The following is a 14,482-nucleotide window of genomic DNA, read 5'->3' as shown; positions in this document are numbered from 1 at the left end:
AGCTGGAGACTGAGACCCACAGAGCTGTTGATCAGTGTAAAAAAATACACTGAAGGTGAAAATATTATTAGGTTGTCATGTGATATATGTCAGTCAAATTATTAGTACCAGAAATCTCGGATACAGTAAAGAGATCAGTACTCATAAAGGTGCACAGAAAATGGGATCATGGGGAATATATTGGGCTACTGGACAGTAAAAAATTGGATTTCACCTACACCTTGGTGTGTATGATCCTATATTTCAGTATTTAACCCTCGTGTCATCCTGCGGGTCAAAATTGACCCACTTTCAAGTTTGAAAATGTGGAAAAAATATATATATATATATATTTTCCAAGTGAAACTTCTGATGTCCACATTTTCAACATTTTTGGGAAATATATGAACATTTTTTGGTGGAAAAAAAAAATGTTAAAAATGTATCTTAAGAACATTCACATAAAAATCAACCAAAATCCAGCGAAATATTAGAAGTTTTACTGATATATACGTAATCACTTTAAGATTTTTTGGAAGATTTTTACTCATTTTTTGAAAATATTTACAAGAATTTTCTTGCCAATTCAGGGGATTTTTTAAAAAATAAAACTTTTCAGGGAAACTTCTAATGAATTATTGGAATTTTCTTCCTGAAGTTCTTGCAAATTTTCAGAAATTTGGGGAATTTTTTTGCTGAATTTTTGGATTTTTTTCAGACAAGGAAACACTATTTTTTGGTGCCCGTAAATGAAGACAACATGAGGGTTAAATATCTAATTATTGACTATGGCTATTGGATTGAAGTCTCGCTTATTAGTAAATGTAAAACTTGAGCAAAAGCAGTCCTAAAAATAACAGAATTGTATATATAAACTAATGTATGTATGCGTATCTCATAGTATCAGTGCTGTGATATGGACCTGCCAAAAGAAAGAAACCATTGTGCACACACTAAGTTTTTTTTTTTTTTTTTGCTTTTTACATAGTTCTGTGTTTGATGACAGAAACACTCTGGAACAATCAATGCACACAAACACAGCTGTTGTTTGCAATGCTCCAATAGTCAAGTGATACAACACATAACACCTGCCTACGCTTTAATTTTTCAAAGAACCACATGGCAGAAATAAAAAAATAAAAAAGGCACGTTTTTTATTTAGCCAGTGCTGACCTATTTTAGAGCAGAAGCGACATCATGTGTGTTTCAGCAGCGACGTTCTGGTCAAGAGGTGAGAGTGAGGAGGCAGAAAGAGGCAAAGAAGTGTTAATGAAAAACACTTCAAATTGCCTTTTGTGAAACGACCAATTAAACTTTTAAGAAGTGGTATTTTTTTTCTTTCTCGATTTGACCTTATACGTGCTGCTGCATATATTTCAACCAGCTAACACAGTTGAACGACTGCTTGATGCTGATGGACTTATAGCCAACAGCAACTTTGAATAAATCCGTGAAATGAAACGCATTGATTGGTGAATAGTGTATTATTTCAATGAATTCCATCTGATATTTGTGTGTTACAGGAGTAATTTACACTTAACTTTGTTCTTAGATGATAATACTGACACCACTACCCTTGTTTTTGCTAAAAATATGAAGCTAGATAGCTTAGTGTGGCATGAAGATTACAGCTAGCTTGGCGCTGTCCAAATAAAACTAAATCTACCTGCCTCTAAAGTTCATTAAGTCAATGTTTAAGTCAATAAACACATCAGAAGAGCTTATAAATACTTCAAAATGCACATCAAAAAATTTTTGAACTTTGCTGAAACAAGCTAGCTGGATATGCTATGCTAAGCTAAGCTAAGCTAAGCTTTCCCTCTCGGCTACAGTCCAAAACATAAATATGACATGAGAGTGATACCGACTGTCTTCTCACACGCCAACAAAGCCAATAAGCCTATTTCTCTTAAAATATTTCTTTAATATCAGGTTCCTTCTGTCATTTTTCATCTTGTTTCATATGTAAATAATGGACTGTTTACTCATTAATTTATTAATTAAGTAACTAGCTGTCAATCTGGTAATTATTCGAACAACAAAAACTTAAATTGGAGATTGATTGCTGATATTTAGTTAGCATATTTAGATTGTTAGCATGTACTACATTATTATTTATGTTGCTATCGAAGGTAGCTGAGATAAAGGTACCTCGACTGAGCTAATGCTAGTATTTAAAATGGTTAGCTAGCTCCACAACCGCTAGCAGTAAACAATACCACACATCACACAGGAGTTTTTAAAAATATGTTTTCATAAATATATATATTTTTATATATTATACATATTGAAAACAGTGAAATAATTCAATGTTAATATTACTACATATTCATAAATATAAGAAATTAATCTGCAACTATTTTGATAATTGATTAATCTGTTATTTTTTAAGATAAACAACTGATTCCAGCTTCTTTTATTTGAATATATTCTGGTTTCTTTACTCCGCAGTGAAGAATGAGTGAATTTTTTGGGTACACTGATGGCTGTTTGTAATAACCTTAAGCACCTATCAATTAATCAAAAAAGAAAAAAATCAACAGATGATTCAACAAAGGTGTAGATATCTCTGCATACAATCACACAAATCTAAATGTGCTTATTTAAACGGTAGTCTGTGGCACAAACACACAGGATCTGTACACTTCCTGTCCTACCAGTCATAATGTGTGATGCCATCTGTAAATGCACCATCCGGTTCCTACACTGTCCCTCTCCCTCCCTTTACCGTCGTCTTGTGCACAAGCTCCAACGTGAACAGAACATGCTGTAACAGTGTTGTGTGGATCAGTCTGTGCTGCTTCATGTGCTTCCCTTTAACAGAGCCGGGGCTGTGCAGGAACACAGGAACTGATCGCTAGCAGACCGTGAAGAGATATTCACTGAATTTGACAAAAACTGTGCTGGATTAGAATCACATACTCCACCTGCAGCCATTCATTGTATAGGGCTTTACTTACTATTTCCAGCTTCCTTAAAGGAGTGTCTGCTGGTTTCTTAGTCCTCTGTGATAATAAATTGGTTATCTTGGAGTTCTGGACTGACATTCGAAGCCATGATGAAGGAAAATCTTGATCATTTCCAGAAAAAGGCAGTAGATTCATGGAAAATAACTGTTAGTTGAAGCTCTAATTAATAAATCAGTAGAGCTTTGTTTTTATTGTTGTTATTGCAAATCATATGACTGATTTTCAGTTGTAATTTTCATGTTTCAGCACTCTGGAAAAGTAAAGTTTTCACCTAATTTTTCTTCTTAACCCTCGCGTGTCGTCCTGCGGGTCAAAATTGAAGTATTTTAAAGTTTGAAAATGTGGAAAAAATATATATATTTTCACAGTGAAACTTCTGATGGCCACATTTTCAACATTTTTGGGAAATCTTTGAACATTTTTTGGTGGAAAAAAAATTTTTAAAAATGTTTCTTAAGAACATACACATAAAAATCAACCAAAATCCAGCAAATTTCACTGGATTTTGGTTGATTTTTTTCCGAATGTTGTTAAAGAAAATATTAGAAGGTTTCCTGATATATATGGAATCACTTTAGATGTTTTTAGGACTTTTTTGGATGATTTTTACTCATTTTTTGAAAATATTTACAAGAATTTTCTTGCCAAATTTGGGGGATTTTTTTAAATAAAACTTTTAAGGGAAACTTTTAAGGAATTATTGGAATTTTCTTCCTGAAGGTTGTGCAAATGTTCAGAAATTTGGGGAATTATTTTTTTTTGTTCAATGTGTTTTTATTGAAGATTCAGTATGACAGAAAAATAGTACAATACAATTCCGTTTTTTTTTTTTTTTTTTTTTTTTTTTCTTTTAACATAACCCCAAATCCCTCCCCCCCCACACTGTTGCACCAGTCAAAAAATAAAATACATATATATATGTATTATAAAATACAAATAATAATAATAATAATAAAAAAAAAAAAAAAAAAAAAAAAAAAAAAAAAAAAAAAAAAAATAAAAAAAATAATAATAATAATACAATGTCTCTTATCTCTCTGCTGTTGATTAACGTGTGAAAGTAAATAGTTTATTATTTACTCTTCTGTAATGAGTGACGGATCCACTTCTTGGATCTGGTCCAAAATAGGACGCCAGATTTTGAAGAATTTTTCAGTGTTCCCTCTGACGGAATTTCTTATTTTTTCCAAGGCTAGATGGTGTAGGAAATCGGTGAGCCACATTCTAAAAGATGGTGGATGTTTTTCTTTCCAATTAAGGAGAATGAGCCTGCGGGCAATTAGCGTAGTAAAGGCTATTACTTCCTTTTGTTTTTTATTTGAGTTGGTAGATTCAGGCATAATGCCGAATATTACAATTTTGGCCTCTGGTTCAATATTGATCTTTAATGCGCTAGAGAGGAATTTGAAAATTGATTGCCAGAGGGGTGCCAATTTTGAGCAAAACCAGAACATGTGTGATAATGATGCTTGCTCAATTTCACAGCGGTCACAATTTAGGTCTATATCCGGTTTGAATTTTGCTAGTTTAACTTTTGACCAATGCAATCTATGAACAATTTTAAGTTGAATTACCTTGTGTCTTAGGCAAATTGAAGATGAGTATATATTATTCACTGCAGATTGCCACTCATCCTCAGATATTACAATTTCAAGCTCTTCTTCCCATTTTCTTCTGGTATGTGCAAGTGGCTGTACATTGTAAGAAATGATAGAAGTATATATTTTCCCAATGACACCCTTAGAAAGCGGGTTTATATTTAACATTGTTTCAAGAAGAGAGTCGGGGGGCCGTGATGGGAAGTGATTGAGCGTGGTTGACATATAGCTGCGTAATTGAAGATACCTGAAGAATTGAGAGTTAGGGATTTCAAATTTTGTTTTTAGTTGTTGAAACGAGGCATACTGTCCATCAATAAACAAGTCTTTCAGTGTCCTTGGGCCACGCGTAGCCCAGGTTGAGAAGCAATCGTCTATCATGGAAGGAGCGAACATATGGTTATGTGCAATAGGACCATTGATTGACATATCATTTAAAGCAAAACGCCTTCTGAATTGACACCATATCTTGAATGAGTGTTTGACAATTGGGTTTGCAGAGAATTTGCACATCGGTTGAGACAGAGGTAGTTCTGAAGTCATCAAGGAGTGAAGGGAGGTAAGACTGCACGACATATTTTCCAGTTTTAACCATTCAGGGCTGCAACAGGGGGAGCACCAAAATAGCATTGCTCGGATGTTGGATGCCCAATAATAGAATTGGAAATTTGGGAGTGAAAAACCCCCTTGCTCTCTATGCCTCTGTAACACACTTTTAGAGATGCGTGCAGTTTTCCCATTCCATATGAATGAAGATATAGATTTGTCAATAAGGGAGAAAAAGGCATTTGTTAAAAATATAGGTACGCATTGAAAAATGTACAAAAATTTAGGTAAGATATTCATTTTAACAATATTTATTCTACCTCCCAATGATAATGGGAGTGTGTTCCATCGTTCGAGGTCCTGTTTCATGGAGTCTAATAATGGGATAAAGTTTGTTTTGTACATGTGCTTGTAGTTTTTTGTTATCCATACACCTAAGTATTTAAATTTATCTTGACTTATTTTGAATGGGAATTGGCTCGGCATGATTTGTTTAGCCACAGAGTTTATAGGCATTAGCTCACTCTTTTGCATGTTTACCTTATAGCCTGATATCCTTCCGAAGCTCTCAAGAACATCGGATAGTTTAGGAAGGCTCCGGAGTGGGTCCGATATATACAGGAGGGTGTCGTCAGCATACAGCGAGGTTTTGTGCTCTGAGTCCCCCCTTTGGATGCCTTTAATGGAAGGTTCGTTACGTATTGCAGTTGCTAGGGGCTCCATTACCAATGAAAATAATAGAGGGGATAATGGGCACCCTTGCCGTGTGCCCCGTTCTAGTTTGAAAAAATTTGACCGATTATGGTTTGTACGGACTGCAGCTAGAGGGGCGGAGTATATCATACGGATCCAAGATATAAACTTTACACCAAAACCGAACCTTCTAAGAGTATAGAAAAGGTAGTCCCACTCCACACGATCGAACGCTTTCTCAGCATCAAGTGACAAGACCACTTCTGCTGTATCTGGTGGAGTGGGACTATGCAGGATATCCAAAAGCCTGCGGATGTTATAAAATGAATATCGGTTTTTGATAAATCCTGTTTGGTCATTGGATACTATTGAAGGGACAATTAGCTCTAAGCGGGTTGCTAAAATTTTGGCAAATATTTTATTGTCTACATTTATGGGGAATTATTTTTGCCGAATTTTTGGATTTTTTTCAGACAAGGAAACAATATTTTTTGGTGCCCGTACTAGAAGACAACAGGAAGGTTAAACAATCCATGTGTGAAATGTTAAATTACTGTACCGGCAAAATGCCAATGAACAGTTCTATTTAACACAATGACATCCCTACACTGCCTCAAACTGAACAACAACTCCAGCTGGAACACACAACTCTGGCTAATTACATGGTTCACACATTTCAAAAAAGATTTCTGTGGGCCGAGTGCTTTTGATTCTCCCCGGTGGGCAGGTTTGTCTCTGGCATCGGCACATACTTACATGTCCACACATTCCAGTTAGACACACACACACACACACACACACACACACACACACACTCAGCATGATTGCAGCAATAGTCTCGGAGAGCACACAGATGACTCATTCGCTGCTCCACTTTCATGTTTCTGTTCGCACACACATACAGAACTAGATAATGAGATCCCATCCAGCCTCCGTTGGCCCCGTGTGCCTCTGCAGCAGCAGAATAAGCGGGCCACTTAGCGATATATGTGACCTCATACGCACACGAGCCGTCTGATTGGCCCAAGTAGGTCTACGCTTCCTGAACACCGAAAGCTACACACAGAAGCGGACACACAAACAAGCCGGGGAGCTGATTGGCTGACTTCTCGCCTGCGCTCTATACATCACGCTGAGCCACAGGTGGTGGGAGGGAGGGGCGGGGGAGAGGGCTGTGTGTTGCCGTGGCAACACGAAGCAGTTGCCATGGTGACAAGAAGCAGAGGGAGGGCACAAGTTATAGCGCTGAGATGTGAGGAGACTATCAATGATGGAGGACGGATACGTGAGCGAGGGAGGGTGGAGGCAGAGGACAGAGGGTGTCTGAGGTGAGGCCAGGACATTGTTTTTGGTGGAGTCTCATCCATCTTTGTCTCTCTCCGTCCTCCCCTCCCACATCATTCTCCCTCTCTTCTCCATTCTCCACATTCCACCTCTAATCAGCCTCTCTTTGTAATCTGTCCATTTTCCCACTTTGTCAAAAGAGAACACTGTGTACCCACACCACCAAAGTGCTGTATTAAACCAGGCTCTTTCAAAGAACACAGTTAACATGCAGGAGGAGCGCCGTGCATTATCTCCACACACGTATCTCAACAATCGCCTTACGTCTCAGTAAAGCTGTTCCATATTTAAAGAAAATGAACACAGATTACAATGCTCAGATGATTTCAGAAATCTAGGCCATGGAGCTTTGATTTCCTCCTGGGGAGCCCTGATGTTCTTGTCACATTGATGGCTGAAACGTCTCTTTCCCAACATGTAAGAAAATGTCTTGCTTTGCTTTATCTGATCAGATTTGAAAGGGTTTCCCTAAATGATGGGCAGACAAACATTCCCAGTTTCTCTTTCATATGACAGCAGCTTAGAAAGCACAGATTAATATATTTATATACAACTGAGGTGTATTTCTATTGCTGAATCACACAGAAAACATATCATAAAGCAGTTAAAGAAGTAAAACTCAAGGAGACTAAAGCTTTTGAAGAGACTTGTAGGTTGTGTTAACTCATGCTACACATTTTAATTGGCCTTTCTGAATGGCCAGAACACGACTACTCCGCTAACACTGTACAGATCAGTTGACCCGTGATGACACCAAGTTCACACTTAATATAATGAAACTCTGGTGTCAGTGCAGCTGCATCCTCTGCAAATGTGACCAAAGTTTGCTCTGTTCAATTCCACTATGAACATAAAGTAAAGTAAAAGGAGAAAATGGAGCTGCTGGTGGCTGGAAGATACAGGTGATGTATATCAGGGGTGTCAAACACGCGGCCCGCGGGCCAAAACCGACTCTCCAGAGGGTCCAATCCGGCCCATGGGACGACTTTGCAAAGGGTAAAAATTACAGAGAAGACATTAACTGCAGATTTTAAATTTGTAAAACTATAAATTTAAAATAATTTCTGGACCATGACAAGTTGTTCTGATCATAAAGTAAAATACTATATGTAGGGCTGGGCGATAAATCGATTTTATCGATTAATTCGAGTTTGTACTTAATGCCGATTTGTTTTTATGAAAATCGATTTTCTCATCAACATCCACCACCAACGCCTTCCTGCTGGGCTCCCGTAGTTCAGAGTGCACCCCCCTCCTCCGATTTTTTCACAAAAAATCCTGATTCACGATTTATCCGATTTTTTTTTTACCCCCTACCTAATCTAAGAGTCCAGTCTACTTTATGCAAATGAGCTGCAGCCCTCTCCAGGTAAACACACCTGATCACAGCTGGAAACACACCGCAACCTGACCAGCATGTCACATGCAGCGCATTTCCAGCTGTGATCTGGTGTGTTTACCTGGAGAGGGCTGCAGCTCATTTACATAAAGTAGACTGGACTCTGGTGTGCAGAGATTAGGTAGGGGGTAAAAAAAAATCGGATAAATTGTGAATCGGGATTTTTTGTGAAAAAATCGGAGATTTTTTTTTTTTGGCCATATCGCCCAGCCCTAACTAGATGGTTCATTGTTCTTTTGTCGTTTTGTGTCTCATTTTTATAATATTTTGTCTTGTTTTTGTCTTTTTTTGCCTGACTTTTGTCGTTTGTCTCGTGTTTTTGTCATTTTGTGTTTCCTTTTTGTCTTGCTTGTGTTTTTTGTCTTATTTTTGTGATTTTTTCTGTCTTATTTTTGTGATTTTTGTTTTTTGCTTTATTCGCTGTTTTGCGTGTCCTTTGTGTCTCAGTTGTGTTGCACGTTATTTTGTTCCTTTGAAACTTTTATGTCGAATTTTTTGTCTCTTTTTGTTTTGTTTCATGTCGTTTGTCTCATTTTTTGTCATTTTGTTTCTCGCTTTTGTCATTTTGTGTCTCAATTTGGTCTTTTTTGTCTGTTTTTTTTAGTTTTGATGATAAATCATTGTTATTTTGTCACTGTGTTCCTTTGTCGACACTCTGTGTTCCGGAAGTTGTAATATGTAAATGATAAACTGAGGCATAATGTTGAAATGTAATTTATATTTCTTAACAAATTTCAGGTTGTTCATGATGTTTTGTAAAAAGATAATTCCTTAAATGTGAACATGTTCAGAATGTACTGTATTGCACTAAAACAAAGGAAACATTTGGAGTTGTGGTTATTTATAGGTTATTATGCTGTGACTTTACTGGTCCGGATCACTGGAGATCAAATTGCGCTGAATGTTGCCCCTGAACTAAAATGAGTTTGACACCCCTGATGTATATCGTGCCGGTTTAAATTCAGCGATACATCACAATAGTCCTAGCCACAATGTGTAAAATACTACTCCAGTAATCTTTAAATAAACTGTTTATAGTAGGTCTTTTAACAGCAGCCATGTGTGAAATCGGACGGTGGAAAAGTTCCAACAGCAAGTTTGCCGGCCAAAATCTCTGACAGACGTCCAGACGATTGTTTGAAAGCCGAATCACTCAGACACTTCATAAATCAGGCTTAATTCACACAAAGTCTCCACAATTTTAGAGTCTGCAGCCCTGAAAACTACTCAAATGGGACACAGGAGCGATTTAAAGTAAATGTTAAGATGCACAGACTGACAGTTGTAGCAGGTTTAATAACATAAAGTCACAAAGAGTTTATTGGCAGACCTTGATATCATCTCTTATTGAAGCTACTACCATCAGACAACCCTGATGATTATCCTCAACGGCTGCTTTTACACACCGGTGTAAATGATTAGTCTCTGTCTCAACGAGACACACCAGACAATCAGAGTGTTTCCATGGCAATGGTCATAAACAAACATGTCGTCTGTGGAGAAATTTGTAAAGTTGTGCTTACCGCACGGAAGAAATTGAGCCAAAAACACAAGAGACGCAATGTACAGACATGTGACAAATTAAAGGAAAAACCTGAACCCATTGACCCCTACAGTCAGGGGATCCTACAGCTCTATTATGCTGTGAGAGGTATTTTGCTTTCCTTAGATGAAACATTTCTATCCTGATGCTTTCTTTCAGAGTGACAACATTCCCATCCACACGGCATCAGAGGTCATTGAATGGTTTGATGTGAATCATATGTTATGGTCTTTACAGTTACAGAATCTAAACCCAACTGACAGTTTTCTCATCATCAAAGCACCAAAATATCCAAATATCTTTTGGAAGGAAGGTGTTCATCCCTCCAGTAATGCTTTGAAGAGTCAATACCAAGAAGCACTGAAGCTCATCTGGCAGCATGTGGCGGCATTACACCATTACACCTTACTGAGACACTTCATAACGGTTTCTCCTTTTTTTGTTGCCTTTGAACCACCCACAGAGGAAGGACGAAGAATTCTTGACAAAGTTCAGCGAGAGCTTTACAGAAGCATGATTACTTTGAGCAGAACTCAACCTACAAGTTCAGCTTTCTCTCGTGGTTTCATGCCATAGTGACCCACAGACGGCAGCTTGTGTTTGCGTTGACACGTTTTCAGGTGATGCCCACCAGAGTGTCGCGAGGTGTGAAGTCAGTGTTGCGTGGCTCAAAGCATCTGCGCTGGCAGACTTGTTGAAGGCCTCGGAGTGGGCAGCCCTGCTAGCTGGTCTGGCAGGCTGTGATCAGGACCATCAGTGCTCTGGGCTAAGTTCTAATGTCAGCATGCTCGCAGTGACGAAGCAAACGCTGGGATCTTCAGCAGGCAGTAGTCACTAACATTTGCTGATCTGTACTAATGCTTGCTTCTGCTCCATGTCTTTGAATGGTTGACACTGTTTACCGTGCTTCTTTGAGGTTTATTATGAACTGTAAAGTGTCGACGCACCACTGCCAGTCGGGTTCGATGGCCAGCTTCAGCCACCAGAAGGATCTACCATCGGTTTACTTTCATATACAAGGCAGTACTTGGACTACTGCCCACCTACAGAACAGCTCTGGTCTTCACTCTCTCCGTTCACGAGATCATTTGTTGCTTTTTGTTCCATATGTTCGTACTGAAGTGGGGAAAAAAAAATTTTGTTTATTCTGCACCTTCTGCCTGGAATATGTTGCAAGAAGACTGGAAATTATCCGAGTGAATCTCATTGAGTGCTATTAAATCTAAACTGCGAGTTCTTGAGGTTGTTTCCACAACATGCACTTGTTTTTCATAACTTGCTTGTAAATTTACGTAAATTTTTTGGGTCTTTTTTTGTTTTTTGTTTGTGTTTTAACTGTGTAATTTTATGATTGTGTTTTGTATTTGCTGCTGTCTATCTTGGCCAGGACTCCCTTGAAAAAGAGGTTCTTAATCTCAACGGGATTTCTCCTGGTTAAATAAAGGTTAAATAAAAATAAATACAAAGCATCCCTGTAGCTGAAGGGAACATCATTAGTTTTGCAGCTGCTTGAGAGGTTGCAGCAAGTAGATAAAAGGTGAGAGTTTTTATGTTTCATCCTCTGGGGATCTTCAGTCTACCACATTTCACCACAAGACTCAACATGTTAATACATGTAATATCCATGTTAAGACACTGCAGTCTGTACCAGAAGGTGGGCAGACTGACAGCTAGTAAATCTGTCATTTGACATTTCAAATCTCACAGCACTTTTTGGAGCTTTTTCACATCTATGTGCATTGACAGAGAATCCGCTCTGGATAAAATATTCAAGACGTATGGCCATGAGTGTGAGATATGATATTTTATATAATAGCTATCAGTGACCACTCACATCAAGGAAGTCTGAACTTTTCATTGATAAAGTTAAATGTACTCGGGGTTTCTTCGAGCATTGAACCTTGGTGCGGTTCCGTATTTTGAGCCACTTCTCTTTTGACTGTATGTTATTATGGGAGAGTTCAAATTCAGCTAATGACCTTTACTGCACAGCGGTTCTTCCATCTTCCCTTAATCTCCTGTCTGTCTCCAGTCTGTATCATGTAATAAGGCAGAAATGCCATTTAAATGTCAGTTAGTGATATAAAGAAACGAAATGATAAGAAAATGAAAACTAAAAATATTCTGTTGTTATTCAATAGATTAAAGTGATGGGAGCCAGAAAGCAAAAAAAAAAGTGGATGTAAGTTATCCCTGCTAGATTACCTGTATTACCTGTGATACTGAGGAGGAGAAGGCATGCTGATGAACTTAAGGAAAAGGAACTCACCATTGCATTCTTCTTGACTCGTTCTGCTTCTGTCCCTCCTTTGCTTGTCGTCGCCGCACAATATGGATCTTCTCAGTGTTTACTCTTTGTGTGTTCCAGGGTGTATAAAGCTCTGCGTTAAATCTGCCAGAAACTTCTTTATCCTTTGTGTCTTGCCAGCAGAGTAGGAAAAGCAGATGAGGCTCCCAAGAACTTCTCCAGCTCCTTGGATAGCTTTACTACTCTGGAGGCTCCACGAGGTGAAGAGTAAACTCAAGGTAAAGAGGAAACTTCTGCAGGCCCCTGTGGGCAATCTGCTGATTTATGCTACCGCTTGGACGGTGAGGCTTATGTGTGATGTGACTTTCCTGTGGAGAGAATGAAGCAAAGTTTCCTGCCAGGCGGTACTCCTGAGTCTCTCGCCTTGCTTCTCTGGAGGCCTCCCTGGCTACTGTTGCTATAGTCTTGCCTCTGAGGCGAGTGGAAGATGCCAGAGTGAGTTGTCTGCTGGGTAGATTGAAGCACCAGACTACTGAGCATGTGGTACCTGCTGGGCAGATTAAAGCACCAGAAAAGTGAATGCTGTTGCAGTTCCTTTCTATTTCCTTGACAGAGCGTCTATGTAGAAGCTGTGTTTGCTGAGGTATATAGTTGCCTGCCAGGTATGCCGTACAGGAGGGTTAGGGGATTGTTGGAGTGGAGCTGCTGCCCTCGTTCCTTCCGGTAATAACTAGGCTCCAGGTCCAGGCTAGCACGGGTCAGTACAATTTAGGCAGGGAGCAGGACAGAGCTGGCAGGTGGTATGAGGTCCAAGGTCATTGCTGGTTGTCACGGTTGCAGAAAGGAGAGCTTGAGAGGCAATACAGGTTGTCACGGTAACAACAGTGAGATGTCACGGGTGTGTTTTTTGCTCTCCGTGTTCCAGTCAGTTGGCTGTTTCGGTGGCGGAGGTAGGCAGTGGGAGAAAATCCCTGAGGTAAAATGGAAAAATGCTGCACGTAGAGAAGAAAAAGAAGGAACTGATAACGGATAATAAATTGCTATTTTCTTCCTTTTCTATTTCTCTAGGAGGTAGAAAGCAGAAGTGTTTCTCTATGACTGGATCGGAGCAAGATGGCGGGAGGTAAAACTGTGCTGTATCAATCTTAAATATATTTTTCTCTCTTCTGTTCTCTGAAAAACAATGCTGGTGGTTTGCCAGTGTCCATCTGGAAAGGAGTTAATTCTTGGCTCTGCCTCTGAATGACAACAGGTAGGTTTCTTCAGGGGTTCCACCTATGGAAGGAAAGAAAAATACAAAAACAAGTTAGAATGACCACAGCATGGCATTACTCTTAGCACTGTTAGCGATTTTTACGGGTGGAATCTCATAGACAACTAGAGGAGTGTGTGCTTCTGGTTCGGGTAGCTGAGGAAAAGATCGCATTATGTCTGGACAAAACAACGGCAAACTAGTCTGAAATGTCAAACAGGGTTTTGTTGTCCCAATCATCCACCCCGACCACCTCTAAGAATTTCTACACCACATTAAAACTGTTGTGCTACTCAGTTACAATGGAATCACAGTTCTCTACTCTGATGCTCAGCTTTACACGTACGTGCTTTTCTGGATGCACGGCTCTCTACTTTGTAAACGCCACAGAGTGAATGTTGTAAGTAATTAACTTCATTTTTGGACTCCCTGGTTAAGTTAAAATGATTTATTTACATGAATTTATGTTGTTTTACTCTGTTTTTGTTGCAGTTGTCACTCTGTAATGTTTATCTAGCGCCACAGCAAAGAAATCAAGTTTGTTAGTGCTATTTATGTTGCAAGCACGAGTTGAACTAGTTGGACAGCTGCAGCTTTTACCATCACCATTTTCTTTGCCATCAGAAGAGTATGACTTATGCTTGGGAGCCATAATGAAGGGCAAAAAGTCAGCAAATGTAGCACAATACAAGGCGGCATACAACCAGAGAATGTAAATAAAGTCATCTTATAGTGCTGCGAGATGAAGCATTTTTCCACAACTAGTTCCATGTAACCAGTTGCAACGTAACGACGATCTGCCGTAGGTCAAGGATGTTGCAAACTGAGGACCCCTTGCATCTGCTTTAACACTTAGGCAAGTCTTTTGTATAAAGAATACGATATTAGGTGAATATAATTGAGGGTTGTCT

At 38.9% G+C, this 14,482-nt stretch overlaps 1 protein-coding gene across 3 annotated transcripts in view; it reads right to left on the bottom strand.

Annotated features, from left to right (window-relative positions):
* The window catches only part of LOC111566418 (thyroid hormone receptor alpha), a 156,692-nt gene that overhangs the window by 67,608 nt on the left and 74,602 nt on the right, over positions 1–14,482 (bottom strand). For all 3 annotated transcript variants that reach the window (XM_023266999.3, XM_023267000.3, XM_035946691.2), the window contains exon 3: positions 12,341–13,594. The gene's annotated coding sequence lies outside the window, so the exon portion shown is untranslated. The remainder of the gene's footprint in view (positions 1–12,340; positions 13,595–14,482) is intronic.

Source organism: Amphiprion ocellaris, chromosome 19, assembly GCF_022539595.1.
Source record: "Amphiprion ocellaris isolate individual 3 ecotype Okinawa chromosome 19, ASM2253959v1, whole genome shotgun sequence".
In the NCBI taxonomy this organism is placed as follows: Eukaryota; Metazoa; Chordata; class Actinopteri; family Pomacentridae; genus Amphiprion; species Amphiprion ocellaris.
The sequence above is the reverse complement of the archived record's forward strand: the minus strand, read 5'-3'. Positions and strand labels throughout refer to the sequence as shown.